An 8,502-nucleotide genomic window follows, 5' to 3' on the forward strand; every position below is an offset into this window, starting at 1 on the left:
CCAACCTCCTCTTTCACAGAAGTAAGGTGAGTTTGTGAAACCGCTCGGCTCCGAGACCTTTAGGAGAGATCCCACAGCCGTCCAGGGCTGTAGCGAGCCCTATAGACCTCCGGCAGTTACCCGAGCCGTGGCGTTCGTCTTTTCCCCCAGATCGGTTTCCGAGGACCGCAGCGGGACCCCTCTCCGTCGGGCCGCGGGACCCGCCGAGGCGCAGGACCTCTCCGGGCGCCCCCTTAGAGGCTTCTCAGGCAGAGCTCTTAACTCAGTCAGATCACCCCAGAAAGAGACAAGAGCCTTCAGGCAGGAAAAGGACTGCTGTCAAGGGAAAGGGGTAACGTGTAAGCCCTAAGGGGGCGTCCCACAAGGGAGAAAGGCAAATCGCTGCCACAGGTAAGAGCCCTCGGGGTGGAACCAGGGGGTTCCACTAAGCATTCCAATGGGGGAGACTGCAAAGGTTTTCATATAGCAATTGACCCTATTCTTTACTATCCATGTAAACAGGAAAGTTTCAGTTTTAGGGTGAGTTGGCATAGCGCTTTCAGCGAAGGAAAAGATTTTTCCTCGCCTCAGCCGGCGGCGGCTCAAACTCCCCGCAGCAGCTCACTCGCGGGGCCCCCCGAGACGAGGAGAGGCGAAGCGAGGCGAACGGAACCGGACGGAACCGGCGCGGGGCTCCCCGAGACAAGGCGAGGCGGACGGAACCGGCACGTTGGGGGCTTGGCGGGGCTCAGCTCCTCGCTCAGATTCTTCCCGGTTTCCTCGGGCTCCCTTCCAGGTAAGCGCCAGCCTCTGCCGCTCTCTGGGGTTCTTACGTAGCAGCTCGTTTGAAACGCTTGCACGTTCTCGGAGGGGATTAAAATCCCTAAGAGGCCAGCTAACCCTGACACCCCTCTCTTGCAACTTCATAGCTCTGCTGTTTAACTAGGCGCAGCAGTCTGGTATTAATTTGTCTGAAAAGAGGCTTTGAAATGCGCTGCATGGGGTTCTGAAAGATGTAAACTTACAGTGCGTATCTCTAGTACACAACAGCTCACGGATTTTCCTTTGCGTTGTAGGGTTTTTAAACACTCACCGGTTTCGGCGTCGGGTTGGTTTATCTCGGAACGGAAAACCTTCCGAGGGGAGGCCGGAGGGGCGCTTCCCACGCGCGGCGGCAAGAGACGCCCCCCCGACCGCTCAGCGTAAGTCCGCCGCTTTCAATCGATTCCCCTTTGGTAGGTACGTAGCCAAAATTGGCTTTGCTCTACGCGCAAATCGCTTTTCCGTTCCGGCATCACTTGCATCTCAGAGAGGAGATCCGGTGGGGGGGTACCTTCAGAGCCCTCTTTGGCGGCTCGGCGGCGCGGCTCGGCTCGGCTCGGCGGCGCGGCTCGGCTCGGCTCGGCGGCGCGGCTCGGCTCGGCTCGGCGGCGCGGCTCGGCTCGGCTCGGCGGCGCGGCTCGGCTCGGCTCGGCGGCGCGGCTCGGCTCGGCTCGGCGGCGCGGCTCGGCTCGGCTCGGCGGCGCGGCTCGGCTCGGCTCGGCGGCGCGGCTCGGCGCGGCTCGGCTCGGCTCGGCGGCGCGGCTCGGCTCGGCTCGGCGGCGCGGCTCGGCTCGGCTCGGCGGCGCGGCTCGGCTCGGCTCGGCGGCGCGGCTCGGCTCGGCTCGGCGGCGCGGCTCGGCTCGGCTCGGCGGCGCGGCTCGGCTCGGCGGCGCGGCTCGGCTCGGCTCGGCGGCGCGGCTCGGCTCGGCTCGGCGGCGCGGCTCGGCTCGGCTCGGCGGCGCGGCTCGGCTCGGCTCGGCGGCGCGGCTCGGCTCGGCTCGGCGGCGCGGCTCGGCTCGGCTCGGCGGCGCGGCTCGGCTCGGCTCGGCGGCGCGGCTCGGCTCGGCTCGGCGGCGCGGCTCGGCTCGGCGGCGCGGCTCGGCTCGGCTCGGCGGCGCGGCTCGGCTCGGCTCGGCGGCGCGGCTCGGCTCGGCTCGGCGGCGCGGCTCGGCTCGGCTCGGCGGCGCGGCTCGGCTCGGCTCGGCGGCGCGGCTCGGCTCGGCTCGGCGGCGCGGCTCGGCTCGGCTCGGCGGCGCGGCTCGGCTCGGCTCGGCGGCGCGGCTCGGCTCGGCTCGGCGGCGCGGCTCGGCTCGGCTCGGCGGCGCGGCTCGGCTCGGCGGCGCGGCTCGGCTCGGCTCGGCTCGGCGGCGCGGCTCGGCTCGGCTCGGCGGCGCGGCTCGGCTCGGCTCGGCGGCGCGGCTCGGCTCGGCTCGGCGGCGCGGCTCGGCTCGGCTCGGCGGCGCGGCTCGGCTCGGCTCGGCGGCGCGGCTCGGCTCGGCTCGGCGGCGCGGCTCGGCTCGGCTCGGCGGCGCGGCTCGGCTCGGCTCGGCGGCGCGGCTCGGCTCGGCTCGGCGGCGCGGCTCGGCTCGGCTCGGCGGCGCGGCTCGGCTCGGCGGCGCGGCTCGGCTCGGCTCGGCGGCGCGGCTCGGCTCGGCTCGGCGGCGCGGCTCGGCTCGGCTCGGCGGCGCGGCTCGGCTCGGCTCGGCGGCGCGGCTCGGCTCGGCTCGGCGGCGCGGCTCGGCTCGGCTCGGCGGCGCGGCTCGGCTCGGCTCGGCGGCGCGGCTCGGCTCGGCTCGGCGGCGCGGCTCGGCTCGGCTCGGCTCGGCGGCGCGGCTCGGCTCGGCTCGGCTCGGCGGCGCGGCTCGGCTCGGCTCGGCTCGGCGGCGCGGCTCGGCTCGGCGATTGCGAAGTATCTACGTAGTAATCGATACCATTCTTTCCTGTCGATGTAAACAGTTGTTTTATTTTTCCAGTCGTAGGGTATGTGTTGCGCAATCGGCGGGTGAGGGGGAAAACGGTTCCTATCGGCATGTAAACTAAGGAGCCAAAAAATCCCAGATGACGTAAAAAAGCCCACAGCAAAGCGACGACCCTCGCGGCACAAAGGAAGACCCCCCGTTCCTGAGCAATCATTACACATTTCGTAGATGTTTTCAAGCCGTGCGTTACCGTACTTGGAATTCGTTTTCACATTATGGAAGCCTTGGTATTTAACGGGACAGATCCAACGGGGGCGATTGCAAAGCTTCTTATGTAGCAATTGGTAATACTCTTGACTATCCACGGAAAAAGCAGGTATTTTTAGCAGGATTTTATGCTGATGAAACGGCGCGGGGCTCTCTGAAACGAAATGAAGAAACGTTGCAATGCCGGCCTGAAATGAAATGGTGTGGGGCTCTCTGAAATGAAAAGAGGTGAAATGGTGCAATGCTGGCCAGAAATGAAACGGTGTGGGGGCTCTCTGAAATGAAATCAACAAATGGTGCAATGCTGGCCAGAAATGAAATGGTGTGGGGGCTCTCTGAAATGAAATCAACAAATGGTGCAATGCTGGCCAGAAATGAAACGGTGTGGGGGCTCTCTGAAATGAAATCAACAAATGGTGCAATGCTGGCCAGAAATGAAACGGTGTGGGGGCTCTCTGAAATGAAAAGAGGTGAAATGGTGCAATGCTGGCCAGAAATGAAACGGTGTGGGGGCTCTCTGAAATGAAATCAACAAATGGTGCAATGCTGGCCAGAAATGAAATGGTGTGGGGGCTCTCTGAAATGAAAAGATGTGAAATGGTGCAATGCTGGCCAGAAATGAAACGGTGTGGGGGCTCTCTGAAATGAAAGCAACGAATGGTGCAATGCTGGCCTGAAATGAAATGGTGTGGGGGCTCTCTGAAATGAAAAGAGGTGAGATGGTGCAATGCTGGCCAGATGTGAAACGGTGTGGGGGCTCTCTGAAATGAAAAGAGGTGAAATGGTGCAATGCTGGCCAGAAATGAAACGGTGTGGGGGCTCTCTGAAATGAAAGCAACAAATGGTGCAATGCTGGCCTGAAATGAAACGGTGTGGGGGCTCTCTGAAATGAAAAGAGGTGAAATGGTGCAATGCTGGCCAGATATGAAACGATGTGGGGGCTCTCTGAAATGAAAAGAGGTGACATGGTGCAATGCTGGCCAGAAATGAAACGGTGTGGGGGCTCTCTGAAATGAAAAGAGGTGAAATTGTGCAATGCTGGCCAGAAATGAAACGGTGTGGGGGCTCTCTGAAATGAAAGCAACAAATGGTGCAATGCTGGCCAGAAATGAAAAGGTGTGGGGGCTCTCTGAAATGAAAGCAACAAATGGTGCAATGCTGGCCAGAAATGAAAAGGTGTGGGGGCTCTCTGAAATGAAAGCAACAAATGGTGCAATGCTGGCCAGAAATGAAACGGTGTGGGGGCTCTCTGAAATGTAATCAACAAATGGTGCAGTGCTGGCCTGAAATGAAACGGTGTGGGGACTCTCTGAAATGAAAAGAGGTGAAATGGTGCAATGCTGGCCAGAAATGAAACGGTGTGGGGGCTCTCTGAAATGAAAAGAGGTGAAATGGTGCAATGCTGGCCAGAAATGAAACGGTGTGGGGGCTTTCTGAAATGAAATCAACAAATGGTGCAATGCTGGCCAGAAATGAAACGGTGTGGGGGCTCTCTGAAATGAAAAGAGGTGAAATGGTGCAATGCTGGCCAGAAATGAAACGGTGTGGGGGCTCTCTGAAATGTAATCAACAAATGGTGCAATGCTGGCCTGAAATGAAACGGTGTGGGGACTCTCTGAAATGAAAAGAGGTGAAATGGTGCAATGCTGGCCTGAAATGAAACGGTGTGGGGGGCTCTCTGAAATGAAAAGATGTGAAATGGTGCAATGCTGGCCAGAAATGAAACGGTGTGGGTGCTCTCTGAAATGTAAACAACAAATGGTGCAATGCTGGCCTGAAATGAAACGGTGTGGGGGCTCTCTGAAATGAAAAGAGGTGAAATGGTGCAATGCTGGCCAGAAATGAAACGGTGTGGGGGCTCTCTGAAATGTAATCAACAAATGGTGCAGTGCTGGCCTGAAATGAAACGGTGTGGGGACTCTCTGAAATGAAAAGAGGTGGAATGGTGCAATGCTGGCCAGAAATGAAACGGTGTGGGGGCTCTCTAAAATGAAAAGAGGTGAAATGGTGCAATGCTGGCAAGAAATGAAACGGTGTGGGGGCTCTCTGAAATGAAATCAACAAATGGTGCAATGCTGGCCAGAAATGAAACGGTGTGGGGGCTCTCTGAAATGAAAAGAGGTGAAATGGTGCAATGCTGGCCAGAAATGAAACGGTGTGGGGGCTCTCTGAAATGTAATCAACAAATGGTGCAATGCTGGCCTGAAATGAAACGGTGTGGGGACTCTCTGAAATGAAATCAACAAATGGTGCAATGCTGGCCTGAAATGAAACGGTGTGGGGGCTCTCTGAAATGTAATCAACAAATGGTGCAATGCTGGCCTGAAATGAAACGGTGTGGGGACTCTCTGAAATGAAAAGAGGTGAAATGGTGCAATGCTGGCCTGAAATGAAACGGTGTGGGGGCTCTCTGAAATGAAAAGATGTGAAATGGTGCAATGCTGGCCAGAAATGAAACGGTGTGGGGGCTCTCTGAAATGTAATCAACAAATGGTGCAATGCTGGCCTGAAATGAAACGGTGTGGGGGCTCTCTGAAATGAAAAGATGTGAAATGGTGCAATGCTGGCCTGAAATGAAACGGTGTGGGGGCTCTCTTTAATGAGAAGAGGTGAAATGGTGCAATGCTGGCCTGAAATGAAATGGTGTGGGGGCTCTCTTTAATGAGAAGAGGTGAAATGGTGCAATGCTGGCCTGAAATGAAACGGTGTGGGGGCTCTCTGAAATGAAAAGATGTGAAATGGTGCAATGCTGGCCTGAAATGAAACGGTGTGGGGGCTCTCTTTAATGAGAAGAGGTGAAATGGTGCAATGCTGGCCTGAAATGAAACGGTGTGGGGGCTCTCTTTAATGAGAAGAGATGAAATGGTGCAATGCTGGCCTGAAATGAAACGGTGTGGGGGCTCTCTTTAATGAGAAGAGGTGAAATGGTGCAATGCTGGCCAGAAATGAAACGGTGTGGGGGCTCTCTGAAATGAAATCAACAAATGGTGCAATGCTGGCCAGAAATGAAACGGTGTGGGGGCTCTCTGAAATGAAAAGAGGTGAAATGGTGCAATGCTGGCCAGAAATGAAACAGTGTGGGGCCTCTCTGAAATGAAAGCAACAAATGGTGCAATGCTGGCCAGAAATGAAACGGTGTGGGGGCTCTCTGAAATGAAAAGAGGTGAAATGGTGCAATGCTGGCCAGAAATGAAACGGTGTGGGGGCTCTCTGAAATGTAATCAACAAATGGTGCAATGCTGGCCTGAAATGAAACGGTGTGGGGACTCTCTGAAATGAAATCAACAAATGGTGCAATGCTGGCCTGAAATGAAACGGTGTGGGGGCTCTCTGAAATGTAATCAACAAATGGTGCAATGCTGGCCTGAAATGAAACGGTGTGGGGACTCTCTGAAATGAAAAGAGGTGAAATGGTGCAATGCTGGCCTGAAATGAAACGGTGTGCGGGCTCTCTGAAATGAAAAGATGTGAAATGGTGCAATGCTGGCCAGAAATGAAACGGTGTGGGGGCTCTCTGAAATGTAATCAACAAATGGTGCAATGCTGGCCTGAAATGAAACGGTGTGGGGGCTCTCTGAAATGAAAAGATGTGAAATGGTGCAATGCTGGCCTGAAATGAAACGGTGTGGGGGCTCTCTTTAATGAGAAGAGGTGAAATGGTGCAATGCTGGCCTGAAATGAAATGGTGTGGGGGCTCTCTTTAATGAGAAGAGGTGAAATGGTGCAATGCTGGCCTGAAATGAAACGGTGTGGGGGCTCTCTGAAATGAAAAGATGTGAAATGGTGCAATGCTGGCCTGAAATGAAACGGTGTGGGGGCTCTCTTTAATGAGAAGAGGTGAAATGGTGCAATGCTGGCCTGAATTGAAACGGTGTGGGGGCTCTCTTTAATGAGAAGAGGTGAAATGGTGCAATGCTGGCCAGAAATGAAACGGTGTGGGGGCTCTCTGAAATGAAATCAACAAATGGTGCAATGCTGGCCAGAAATGAAACGGTGTGGGGGCTCTCTGAAATGAAAAGAGGTGAAATGGTGCAATGCTGGCCAGAAATGAAACAGTGTGGGGCCTCTCTGAAATGAAAGCAACAAATGGTGCAATGCTGGCCAGAAATGAAACGGTGTGGGGGCTCTCTGATATGACAGCAACAAATGGTGCAATGCTGGCCAGAAATGAAACGGTGTGGGGGCTCTCTGAAATGAAAAGAGGTGAAATGGTGCAATGCTGGCCAGAAATGAAACGGTGTGGGGGCTCTCTGAAATGAAAGCAACAAATGGTGCAATGCTGGCCAGAAATGAAACGGTGTGGGGGCTCTCTGAAATGAAAGCAACAAATGGTGCAATGCTGGCCAGAAATGAAACAGTGTGGGGCCTCTCTGAAATGAAAGCAACAAATGGTGCAATGCTGGCCAGAAATGAAACGGTGTGGGGGCTCTCTGATATGACAGCAACAAATGGTGCAATGCTGGCCAGAAATGAAACGGTGTGGGGGGCTCTCTGAAATGAAAAGAGGTGAAATGGTGCAATGCTGGCCAGAAATGAAACGGTGTGGGGGCTCTCTGAAATGAAAAGAGGTGAAATGGTGCAATGCTGGCCAGAAATGAAACGGTGTGGGGGCTCTCTGAAATGAAATCAACAAATGGTGCAATGCTGGCCAGAAATGAAACGGTGTGGGGGCTCTCTGAAATGAAAAGATGTGAAATGGTGCAATGCTGGCCAGAAATGAAACGTTGTGGGGGCTCTCTGAAATGAAATCATCAAATGGTGCAATGCTGGCCAGAAATGAAACGGTGTGGGGGCTCTCTGAAATGAAAGCAACAAATGGTGCAATGCTGGCCAGAAATGAAACGGTGTGGGGGCTCTCTAAAATGAATAGAGGTGAAATGGTGCAATGCCGGCCTGAAATGAAACGGTGTGGGGGCTCTCTGAAATGAAAAGAGGTGAAATGGTGCAATGCTGGCCAGAAATGAAACGGTGTGGGGGCTCTCTGAAATGAAAAGAGGCGGAATGGTGCAATGCTGGCCAGAAATGAAACGGTGTGGGGGCTCTCTAAAATGAAAAGAGGTGAAATGGTGCAATGCCGGCCTGAAATGAAACTGTGTGGGGGCTCTCTGAAATGAAAAGAGGTGAAATGGTGCAATGCTGGCCAGAAATGAAACGGTGTGGGGGCTCTCTGAAATGAAACCAACAAATGGTGCAATGCTGGCCTGAAATGAAACGGTGTGGGGGCTCTCTGATATGAAATCAACAAATGGTGCAATGCTGGCCAGAAATGAAACGGTGTGGGGGCTCTCTGATATGAAATCAACAAATGGTGCAATGCTGCCCTGAAATGAAACGGAATGGGATCTGTCTTTAATGAAAAGAATTGAAATGGTGCAATGCTGGCCAGAAATGAAACGGTGTGGGGGCTCTCTGATATGAAATCAACAAATGGTGCAATGCTGGCCTGAAATGAAACGGTGTGGGGGCTCTCTGGAATGAAATCAACAAATGGTGCAATGCTGGCCTGAAATGAAAA

At 55.2% G+C, this 8,502-nt stretch overlaps 1 long non-coding RNA gene across 2 annotated transcripts; it reads left to right on the forward strand.

The window, feature by feature from the left end:
• The first annotated feature begins 260 nt into the window (after positions 1–260).
• LOC137455534 (uncharacterized) lies at positions 261–7,466 on the forward strand. 2 transcript variants are annotated; one of them, XR_010990844.1, is made up of 4 exons: positions 261–390; positions 502–775; positions 1,056–1,218; positions 2,775–7,466. It is a non-coding gene; the product is annotated as an uncharacterized lncRNA (long non-coding RNA). The 2 variants fall into 2 exon arrangements; XR_010990845.1 differs by having other exon boundaries at positions 1,056–1,181.
• Positions 7,467–8,502: the final 1,036 nt, after the last annotated feature.

Source organism: Melanerpes formicivorus, unplaced genomic scaffold (assembly GCF_026170545.1).
Source record: "Melanerpes formicivorus ecotype bairdi unplaced genomic scaffold, bMelFor1.0.p_v2 SCAF_100, whole genome shotgun sequence".
Classification (NCBI taxonomy): domain Eukaryota; kingdom Metazoa; phylum Chordata; class Aves; order Piciformes; family Picidae; genus Melanerpes; species Melanerpes formicivorus.